Raw genomic sequence first — 12,185 nt, forward strand, 5'->3', positions numbered from 1 at the left:
GCACGGACTGTTAGTTGTGGTGAGCGCTGTGCGAATGACAGAGAGCGAGCAGGGAGGGAGCAGCAGGTGACAGTTTTAGGTCAGGCTCGCCAGGGGTGGTTCTCTGCAAGGCTGGGAGTTGAGGAATGCAAGTGCCACAAGAAAGGGAGGTCACATGGATACCTGGACGCTCCGCGTTGCTGGCAGAGGGCGTCCCCCACGCCAGGACCCCAGGGAGGAGCGTGCCTGGGATGCTGCAGGACCCACAGGGACCAGTGTCGCCAGAGGAGAGGCAAGGGGCCTGCAAGCCGGCTGAGGTTTTGACTGCCTTCCCACCATGCGTGCAGCTGCCAGGTGGGGAGAGGGCACCAGAGGTGAGGCGGCCGCCCGGAGGGATGCTGGGGTACGGGCAGGGGTGCATGGCAAGGTCCCCGGTGGAAATGAGCACCACGGTGCAGGTGTGGCTGCACTGTGACACGCTGGGGCCTGCTTACCATTAGAGCCTGGGCCACAGAGACAGGAGACACAGCCCCTGCCCTGCCACTCCTCCAGATGCCCCACAGCACCAGAGGCGTCTGCTCCCCAAGAGCAGGCCTGAGCCAGGCTCACTGTCACTACTGACTCCCAGGGACCACCCCCCCCAAGGATGCCCGCAGATCCATGAGGCCCAGGACGACCGCGCCCTTCCATGCCCCCAGCGCCCTTCCTTGCAGGGCCCGCAGGGCCCCCTCACGTCTGCACACACTGCAGTCTTAGCCTTCACCCCGCACAGACCCCCAGCACCTTCTCTGCTCCACGGTGGGAAAGTCCAACACCGGCTAATTACAGAACTAAACCCGGAGAGTTAGGGGGAGGTCACTGACTAACAGCTCAGTAACGTTTTTGCTCTGATTAGAAGAGGTTCTGCACTTGGTTCACAAGCCCACCGACCAGCTCCCAGTCCAATCCCTGTGCATTTTCTAATTGGGTCCCTCCAGTGATGGGAGACTCACTCCCTGTCTTCTGAGGTAGACCATTCCTTTGGGAGAAGGAGCTTCCTGATGTTGAACCCAAATGTGCCCCTTCGTAGGCTGAGCCTGTTGCTCCCGGCTGGGATCCTGGGACTCTGCACCACCCGTCCCTGCTAGAGGAGTCAAATTTGTTTTTTTTCTGTTTGTTTGTTTTTAAAGATTTTATTTATTCATGAGAGATCCAGAGAGAGAGAGGCAGAGACACAGGCAGAAGAGGAAGCAGGCTCCATGCAGGGAAGCCCGATGCGGGACTTGATCCCAGGACCCCAGGATCATGACTTGAGATGAAGGCAGATGCTCAACCACTGAGCCACCCAGATGTCCCATAGAGGAGTCAAATTTGAGTTCAGTTTGGAACCACAAACTCGGCTTGGCTTCCCAATTAGGACTGAGCAGATGAGGTTTTAAGGGTTGAATTCTCTGATATTTCTGTCCTGCAGAGACCCCAGAGCCAGGAACCAGCGGGCCCTGTTCGGATGAGGCGTGCCTCCTCCGGGGACAGTTTTCATCCTACTTAGATACACTTTCCTCTACTATATTCATTACCTCCCGGCCCTGGGAAGCACTTGAGTTGAGACCCCTTAATCCATGCTTATGACAGATCTTTACTCATTGAAAGGGTGTTGTTATACAACCCAACGCTTCTCTTTCCCGGTGTAGACACCCTTGTCTCCTCATCCTCTGCTCTTTCCTCCTTGACTCAGTGGCAACAATCCCACAGACCCCTTTGCTTCCCGTGGGCTTTGTTGCTCATCATCCCGAGAAGGTAGCAGTAGGGCAAATACTAACTCAGGGGGACGTAGCAGAGCCTGTGGTGCAGACTTCGAGTTCCAGGGTTTGCTCTTCAGATGCAGAAATCCCCTGTGACTATGGGGAGGTCGCTTGGAGTTCTGGGGTGGAAGCTCCTTCTGCCCCTGACCCCGAGCAGGGCGGCTCCATGCGGCAATGCTGGCACGTGGGCCGCAATCCTCGGGGCTGCAATCTCGTGCCAGAGAGGAGCTGCAGAGAAATCCCTACGAGTCAGAGACACTGCCTGGAGAGAGAAGGGGTGGCTCGGTGCACCATCCCTTTCTGTTCATTTACAGACTTCTGTCTCCGTCGGGAAGTGTGTTCATTCATTTACCAGAGCCTGAGAGTCTGGATCTGGGAGGTGGCCTGGTCCTGGCGACAGAGTTCCCGCCCGCGGGGCCCTAAGGAGGCAGGTCTGGATTGTTCCAGCAGAGCCACCACCTGGGGTAGATGATGGTTCACCTCCCTCTGGGATTCTGTGTAGGGTCCTGGGCAGGAGGCCTGCTGCAATCACCCCAAAGTTTGGCTAGCTCCCCCCACCCCATGCAAGCAGAAGAATTTCCAAAGGGATGCTTTGCGCTGATTGAGGGCGTCTAGCTAGAGCGTGGGGGCGCCAGGGGGGACGCATGTAGCTGTCAAGGGCATTGCTTGACCTTGGAATTATGCACGTTTCCTTAAGATCAGGGAATTCTGAGCGAACTTTGCAGGTTCCAGCTGAATATCACAGGCGTGCAGCCTTTGGCTCTGGAGGGAGTGGGGTGTCCATGGAGCTCGTGTCATTCCTGACTCTGCTGTGAACCCTTCTAGCCCAGAAAATGCTTGAGGTGGTTCCGGTGGACGTAAGAGGACACACGAGAAGGCACGATTTCCTTGCATCACCTTTCCAGGAGTTTTTGGGAACAGAAATCCAAATGATGGTGAGAAGTTCAGATTTAGGGATTAATTTTTTTTTCTTTCTGATCCTTGCTAAAGACTGAGCACCCGTGTAACTTGGTCGCATCCTCTAGTTGTGATGCTAGACCCCGGGAGGCTTCGGAGGGCTCTCTCGATACTCTCAGAAGTTCTTGACATGAGACACGGAGCTGCCAGGGTCTGTTTTCCTGTCACATTCCGTCGTCAGAGGCTGTGTGTGTAAGAGCCTGATTCGGCTGATGGAGCCTTATTCAGCTCGACAGGCGACCTGGCCCCGATGGGAAGTTCTGGGGAGCAGGGCCCGCAAAGCTGCTTTGCACACCTTCCGGAATTTTAGAAATAAATGGGTTCAAGGCAGCTCCTCCCGGGGTCACGCAGTAACAGCTGCGGACCGAGCTTCATGACGTTCGGAACATAGGAGTTGTCAGAAGTAAAACACATCTTCCAGTTCCACTGAAGTTAATAAGTCAAGTTAAATCATCCACATATGTGGAAACAGAAGATTTTCAAAGCAGCGCCTTCATTATAAAAAATGTGTTAAAATTAGTAACTATTTTATATCTTGCCTATTTTCCCCATCCAACCTAGTTTTTTTTTTTTTAAACATCCAAATATAGTTCTGCAGTATTAAGGTAGAGATAGAGATGCACAGAGTCACAAAATTGAGAGATGAAACCGGGTTTGTGTTCCTCCCCTTTGGGTAGCGAGTGCCCTGGGTAGCTTCCGACAGCCGTGCTGTAGGGAGCGGGCCCCCCTCGGACTCCTCTCTCCGCTGTCCCGGTCTCAGAAACGGGTTTCCTCCTTGTTTCTCGATCTGGGGGACTCTCCTAATTTTCATTGCGTCCACGTAGAGTCTTCGGGAAACGTGTTTCCGGTACCTTCTCTGGACTTGGGTTGGTTTCTGTGCACGGAGAGCAAATTGTCTGCACACATTTGTAGAAGGAATTCATGAATACAGCTCTTCACTGCGCGGTGGGGTGTGCGCCCCAGTGTCATTTCACGGGTACAGACAGCCTTGGAGACACAGGCTCAAAAGCCACACTTGGAACCTATGCCACCGAGGCGGTTTGGAGGCATGCGGTGGCAGGTCTGTCTCTTGGGAGCAACACTCCTATTCCCTTCTGGAGAAGTGGCCCCCATCCATCGTAGGTGATCTTGTTGGGCTGTCACTCACCATCCCCATGTGCGAAGATGTGACCCAAGGGGGCCAGATTCTCTCTTTCTCTCTCTCTCTTCTCTTTAAGATTTTATTTATTTATTCATGAGAGACACACACAGAGAGAGGCAGAGACACAGGCAGAGAGAGAAGCAGGCTCCATGAAGAGAGCCCGACGTGGGACTCGATCCCGGGACCCCAGGATCACAACCTGAGCCAAAGGCCGATGCTCAACCACTGAGCCACCCAGGTGCCCCAGTTATCAGTATATTTTATTATTTATTTATTTAAAGATTTTATGCATTTATTCATGAGAGACACACAGAGGCGGAGACACAGGCAGAGGGAGAAGCAGGCTCCCTGTGAGAACCCTGATGTAGGACTCCAACCCGGGACCCCGGGGTCACAACCCGAGTCAAAGGCAGACGCTCAACCGCTGAGCCACCCAGGCGCCCCCCTCCTTCTCTTTCTCAATCATGATCTCGGGGAGCCCGGACAGGAACAAAAGTGGCTGGAGTGGATTCACCCAAATTACAACGTGGTCGTGTAGCTCCTGCTGCCTGGGTGCTCAGACTCACCCCGGCTCCTTTCTTCTCTGATCCTGTCCCTTCCTCTGCGACCGCCACACCAGGTCCCTACACTTTGTTTGCGGGGAACAGAGCCAGCGTCCCTTCTGTGGCTGCAGCCAAGGAATCCGAGCTGATCCGTCCAGAGAGTCGATGACAGGATTCGGTTTGCTACGGGCCATGTTAGGGGCGTATCGCTGCACTGAACTTTCTGTGTGGACCCCGCCCCATCCCTCCCCTGAAAACTGGAACCCGGCGTAGGGGGGATGTGCATGCCTACCCTGAGTGCGAGAGCAAGTGCACAGCTCATAGGGACAGAGCTCTGGGCGGGAGAGGATGGGACTGCAGGAGGCAGTGTGGTCCCAGCTCTGCCCTCTGCTCAGAGTCACAGGCTGGCCTCTCCCACCCGCAGGCGAGACCCAGGGAAGGGTAGCAGTTTCCTTAAAGTGCTCCATCCCTTCATCCAGTACATAGATTAAACACTGTCGATTAGAGGGAAAGCCAGGACATTCTTGTGCAATTTCTCACAGTTTCTATTCCTCTTATAATTTATTAGTTTGCTTTTAACAGCATCCAAATCCCATCAGCTGTGGTTGAAACATTTCCTTTTCTCGGACGGTGTGCAGGCAAGAGGGTGGACAGCTGGTCCCCCCGCCCTGTGGACCCTCTCCTGATGGAAGGCTAGTCACATCTCTCTCCTTCCTTTTTGCCTGAAGAGCCTCCCTGATCCCCGTAGCTCTAATCCATGTTCTCTAACCCACTGGCCTGGCCTTAGGCTCAGCCCCAACACCTGGGCCCCCAGCGTGTCTCCCCTGCCCTCGCTGCTGCTGCTGCTCTGCCCTCACTCATGCTGTGCGTTCTCTTGGGAACCCTCCACCTGCTTCTCTACCTGGCATCATCAATGCTCCGGACCTGGAAACATGCAGCCTGTGGTCATGATTCCAACATTGCTTTCCCTATTCTTTTTCTGACTTTTCATGGCAATGGATCTTAATCTACATTTAGTCATGTGCAGGGAGAGTGCTAAACTGATAATCTAAACTGATAATCCGGAGGGCAGCAAGAACATCTACGGAGACTTTATTATGCAAATTAGGAAAAGGTGCTCCTTCAAGCAGATTTGGCCACAGGCTGGGGTGGATTTTCTACAAACCCGCACCTATTAGGTTCCAGTCCCAGTGGCTGTCTTTTTTTTTTTTTTCTTTTGTAGTGCACAACCTGACCAACTGTACATGGTAACCCTGAGTAAAATAAGTAGTTTAAAATCTAAAAGGATATAGGTCCCATACTACATTTTTTTTTTCTGTATAAACACTGGTTTTTATCTTTGTAGGATTTTATCATGTATCAAGCACTTTTAAATCAATCAATCATTGCTGGGGCACCTGGGTGGCTCCAGTGGTTGAGCATTTGCCTTTGACTCAGGTCGTGATCCTGGGGTCCTGGGATTAGAGTCCCACATCGGGCTCCCTGCATGGAGCCTGCTTCTTCCTCTGCCTATGTCTCTGCTTCTCTCGGTGTCTCTCATGAATAAATAAATCACATCTTTAAAAAATAATCAATCATTGCTTTTCATTATAAAAGTAGTAGATACTCTTTATGGTAAGTTTGTAAAGCACAGGAAACAATAAAAAAGAAAGGAATGATGATCCCTTACCCTTTCTCTAAGGCTAACCTCCTGTTTATTTTCATAGATTATTACCCTTTTCTCATGTTTATGATCTATATTAATAGCTACTATTTCATTTGATTATCACAAAAAAAAAAAAAGCCTGTCGGGTAATGTAATCAGGAATGAGTATGTTCCTTTCGGAGAGGGTTAAATAAGAACCCGGGAAGTAGAAGGTTGAGTGGGGGAGCAGAGGCAAGGTGCTGGCATCAGAGAAATGGTGCCAGAGGACAGAGTTCCTGTAAAGAGGCTGCACCCTTCCCAGGTCCCAGGTTCTAGCCGGAATGTTTTAGGGTGAAATGACCGTGTGACGGAGCCTCTGCCCTCCTCCCTGGGACTGGGTGGCCCCGAAGCTGGAAGAGGAGCTTCCAGCACTCTGCACGCACCCTCTGCATGGTAGAAGGGAGAGAAAGTCTGAAAGGACAGACCTTAGAGCCGGGGGCAGAGGAGATCCTGAGATCATGACCGGAGGGAGAAATCAAGACTTGGATACTTAACTGACTGAGCCACCCAGGCACCCTTTACCTTTTTAAATGAAGCATTATTTCCCATATATATACCCTTTTAAACAAAGCGTTATTTCCCATATATTTCCCATATTTAATAATGGGGAATATATATATTTCCCATTATTTCCCTTTACTCGACCTCAAATAGTTATTCAGTTGTTGAAACCTCCTCTCAAACTCTCCATTCATGTTCTTGAAGGCTCTCCCGGGTTCCTCTGAGCTGTTCCCCACGGGATGGGCCTCCGTGCCTGCAGCCCGGGGCTCACCCCTCCCCTTTTGCTTTGTTGGACCGGTTTCCTACATCCCATGTGTTTCCCTTCATTGACTTTTATCCCTCCTCTTGTTGGGACAGATCTTCCAATAGTTTTCTGGAAAAGGATACATGGGAAATAAAGTTACTGAAATTTCAAAAAAAAAACCCAAAAAACAAAAAACAAAAAACAACAACAACGGGACACACGGGAGCTGGTGCTTGCTTCCTAGTTACTCCGTCCCTGGCACCGGCAGGCTGCTTGGAATTCATTCTCTCAGTTGGTCTTCAAGGCCGCCCAGCGAGGGGACAATGTCACTCTCTGTCCCTGTTCTGCAGACGGACGTGAAGGCTACAGGGTGGGATGGAGCTGGAGGAGGCAGCCCGAGGACAAAGGCCAGCCTAGGATCCGGGTCTCCTGCTCCTGCTCCTTCTGCTGCTACTGTTGCTTTCAAGTCAGGGTCTAACACGCTGTGGAGAGCCTTGGGTCCTTCTGGAGCTTTTGGCAGCAGAGAGCAGTGGGCATGGCAAAGTGTCCTGCTGTCCATTTCCCCGAGGTCTGTGCGGTGGCTCTAACGGGCCCCTCTGGCTCTAGGTTATCCCAGGGTAGCCCGAGGACTGCAGCTTGGTGTTGCAGGCTCATTATGCCCAGCTCTATTGCCAGGACATGATGTCAATGAAAAAAAAAAAAGTTCTGTTTATTTTTTTATTTTTTTAAAATATTTTATTTATTTATTCATGAGACACAGAGAGAGAGGCAGAGACACAGGCAGAGGGAAAAACAGGCTCTATGCAGGGACTCGATCCTAGGCCTCCAGGATCCCCCTGGGCCGAATGTAGATGCTCAACCACTGAGCCACCCAGGCATCCAAAAAACTCTGTTTATAATGAAAACGAGCCTGCCATTTGCTCTTTCCATTTCAGCCTAAATAGATCTAATGAACGTTTTTGTTTTTTGTTTTTTAAACCTACACGATATGTCATATGTTCCTAAGAACTGCTATTGAAAAAACTACAAGGAAGTCATTTGCAGGTTAAGTATGGTCAGACCCAATATATTTCTAAATTTCTAACTTGAGCATTTTTTTATATACGAGCTCCACAGGACCTGAGACAGCCCAAACATAAGAAAGCACGGAACAGGAGATAATCCACGGCCCCCTGTGACCCGAGGTTGCCGTGGGAAAAAGAGCACGTGGTGAGCGGTGCCCAGTAGCTGGGCACCCATCGCTGAGCTGCGGGAGCCTGTCTCCAAGCCCGTGGCCCTGGCCAGCTTTCCTCCCTAAACGTGAACCACAAAATCACTCTGACTCCACGTCCACTTCGAGACCATCTCCTCCAGGCGCTCAGAGCTGCCACGCGCTGTGGTCCCTGGTGCCCTCCTGGTGCCTACCGCCCCGGGAGGGGAAGATGCAGCCAGCCTCCTAGGGAGATGGAAGCAGAGGAGTGAGGCTGCAGGTGTGGGGGCCTCGGGTGGGGGGTGGCCTCACCTGCTGGCCCTGCCACTTGGTAGATGATGGGCTTGGGCTGGTTTTCTCCGGGCTCCAGCTTTCTTCAAAAGGGAATAACAGGGACGCTTCAGTGGCTCAATGGTTGAGCATCTGCCTTCGGCACAGGGCGTGATCCTGGGGTCCTGGGATTGAATCCCACGTCGGCCTCCCTGCATGGAGCCTGTTTCTCCCTCTGCCTGTGTCTCTGCCTCTCTCTGTGTCTCTCAGGAATAAATAAATAAAATCTTTTAAAAAAGGGGGGGGTGGATAACAACACTTGCTTTATCACACATGAGTGTGGGGACCTGGCACGCAGTTGACGCTCAAGAAGTAGTTCACTGTTTTTATCAGCACAGTGCACCCAAGAACAACCCAGCGGCGGTCACTAAGCAGCTGGTAAACAGAGGTCCTCGCAGACCTGGTCTCTATCTCATTCCCTTCTGCTCACGGTGCTTGGTAGACGGAGGGGGCCCTGCCACCCTGACCTGCTGCAGTCCGGTGCGTAGAGCATGTGCTTGCACAGCCGGATGCCAGCTTCTTATCTTTCAGTTATGCTTCTAATTATCCAGTGAAATGTATTTGTGCGTTTGCTATGCAAGGTGCCCCGTCTTTGCCAGACACCAAATTACTGGCTACAGGAGGGGGCGGATAGAGTTGGCCGGGAAACTCAATACCTCCTGCGCTCTTAGGGGGCACACGCTTCCAGGTGCTCACCTCCACTCAGAAATCCAAATGAGACAGCAGACGGGAGCTTCCAGAGGGCAGTCTCTGCTCCCTGTCGGTTGAGCCCCGAAGGTTCAACTGCCCCTTTCCAGCTCTTTCTGCCTCGGAAATGTCAGGAGTCACAATGCTAAGGTTCTCTCTCCGGCAGTTCCTTCAAGATAACTTTACATTTAATCCGTTCCACACAATTTATCAGGTGTTGTTACGTGTGCGCGTTAGAGGCCAAACTGAAATTTGTATCTATCATTTCTTTCCTTTTTTTTTTTTTTAAGATTTCATTTATTTATTCATGAGAGACAGAGAGAGAGAGAGAGGCAGAGACACAGGCAGAGGGAGAAGCAGGCTCTCCAAGAGGAGCCTGATGTAGGACTCTGTCCCAAAACCCCCAGGATCATAACCTGAGCCAAAGGCAGACGCTCAACCACTGAGCCACCCAGGGATCCCTGTATTTATCATTTCTTTGCTCAGTAGAAAAAGAGAAGGCTCCATGCTCAGCCTACTACCTTCCGGGACTTGCCCAAAGCCACTGAGCAGCCTGGTTATCTAATGTAGATACCAAGCCAATTGTTCCCTCCGGCCCATCAGTCTGCAATTTGGGCAGAGCTTCCAGGAAGGGGGAGGAGATGCTTCTGTGCTCACAGGGTTGAGGCCTTAGCTGGGAAGAGTCCAACAGCCAGGAGGCAGGATCATCTGGAGGCTTTTAACTTCCATGTCTGGTTCCTGGGCTGGGGTCCTCCGGCTGAGCAACCTATGCCTGGCCTCTCAGTCTAGCTTGGGCTCCTCACAGGACGGTGGTCTCAAAACAGACTTCTTACAGAAGCAGAGAAGACCAGGGTGGAAATGGGAGTATTCCAGTGACCGGAATGGCCTTACTATGACCCATCTCTGCAAGCACTTGGCGTGACTTCCACTGCTCCTCTGTTGGGTGAAGCAGCTGCCAGCCCCCCAGGTCTCCAGGGCACACACGCGGACCTCACTACCGAGGGGAGCAGTGTCAGGGAATCTGTAACAGGTTCTAGAATGACGACGCCGAGCACAGGATAAGACCTGGTCTACTGAGTCGTCCCAATCCAGAGGCACTCTCCTTAGGTTACCAGGGGCTACGGGGGGAATGCTAGGGGTAGAACTGGTTTCCAGGGCAGCCCAGGTGGCTCAGCAGTTTAGCGCCACCTTCGGCCCAGGGTGTGATCCTGGAGACCCAGGATCGAGTCCCACCTCGGGCTCCCTGTATGGAGCCTGCTTCTCCCTCTGCCTATGTCTCTGCCTCTCTCCCTCTCTCTCCATGTCTCTCATGAATAAATAAATAAAATCTTAAAAAAAAAAAAACTAGTTTCCAACTCAGGATCTTTTACTTAGTCCATGTCTGGTATTAGACAGTTTTACTTCTTCGAGTCTGAGTTTCATCATCTATAAAACAAAGAAACAACAGTTCGACCCTTGTGGTGGTGATGAAGTGAAATGAGGCTTGCAGAAGGTTAACAGCGTTTGGCACACAGTAGGTGCTCAAGAGATAGGATGTGTTAACTGTTTCTGTCATCACCGAGGCTTCTGGACAACGGTAGGCTGTTCACATTTAAGTGTTTGGGGGAAGTCAAAAGTTACACGGGGAGTTCTGACTATCTGTGCTGCTCAAGGGTCAACTGTATTATTATCATTATTTTTAAAGATTTTATTTATTTATTCACGAGAGACACAGAAAGAGAGAGAGGCAGAGACACAGGCAGAGGGAGAAGCAGGCTCCATGCAGGGAGCCCCACGTGGGACTCGATCCCGGGTCTCCAGGATCATGCCCTGAGCTGAAGGCAGATGCTCAACCACTGACCCACCCAGTTGTCCCAGGTCAACTGTATTAATAAAATTAAAAATACCCATTCAATAATAATGAGCAGGGCTAATTTTGCCGTTATCATTGGTATCATTATGACTCACCCAATACATGGTAAACCTAAGAAGCCTGCACTCTGTCCTTTCTTCCTCATGGCTCTGGCGCCGTCCCTGTGGCCCTGTGACATTGAGGACGCTCGGCTCCCTCGTTTGCTCACCTCTGGTTGCTTCGTCCCCTCTGCTTACTTCATTGGCTTCTTCTATCATCTGTAAAAGCAGTTCACTCAGTGCCTTCCTCTGCTTGGACTCCCTGGAATGGCACCTGTTTCCGAGGGGCTTCTGACTAAGACAAACATATGGAGGACAAGGGAGCTCACACAGCCGGATGAAGAGGGCTGGGACAGCGGGCGCGATCATGGTGTTTCTCTCCCCTTCTTCTTTGGCTCCCACCTTCTTTTCCTATCGTTCCTGTTTTCTCTTTGACGAAGATGGAACCATCTCATAGGCAATCCTCTGCGACTGGCTGTTTCCATAATAAGGTTCCAGGTCAGGACACATAACTCTAATTGACACAGTTCTACTTCATTTTATTTTTTATTTTTTTTATTTTTTTAATTTTTTTTTTTATTTATGATAGTCACAGAGAGAGAGAGAGAGAGAGAGGCAGAGACACAGGCAGAGGGAGAAGCAGGCTCCATGCACCGGGAGCCTGATGTGGGATTCGATCCCGGGTCTCCAGGATCGCGCCCTGGGCCAAAGGCAGGCGCCAAACCGCTGCGCCACCCGGGGATCCCCAGTTCTACTTCATTTTAAAAATAGCTGTGTAACAGCCCGCATCATGGCGTGCCCTAGGACATCTATCCGTTTGTCTGCCGATGGATATTCTATAGTGTACAGAGATTTTGGGGTTTGGCGCAACTGCCGGCTCTGCATTAACCATACATTCCTGCACACGTATCCAAGCAGATTCCTTCTTTTATTGCTGCAGAATGTAAATCCAGAGATGGCACTGCTGGATCAAAGAGTATGGGTATTTCAAAAATTTCATAAATAGCACCAAATGAGCTTCTCCGAAAGCTATAGCGGTCACCCTCTCTTTAACAATGTATTTCTACTAATTATTCATCACCCCAAGACCTCTTGGCTTATATTCGGATAAATGCTCCCAGATTTGGCACTTGAAATGGCTATTTGGTGAAGCAAAGATATGGAGAGTGAAGAAAAAGATATTAAAAGTGATGCCCTGCTGCACCTGGGGCGGCTCAGTCAGTTGAGGGGCCGACTCTTGGTTTCAGCTCAGGTCGTGAT

Source organism: Canis lupus, chromosome 9 (genome assembly GCF_048164855.1).
Source record: "Canis lupus baileyi chromosome 9, mCanLup2.hap1, whole genome shotgun sequence".
Classification (NCBI taxonomy): domain Eukaryota; kingdom Metazoa; phylum Chordata; class Mammalia; order Carnivora; family Canidae; genus Canis; species Canis lupus.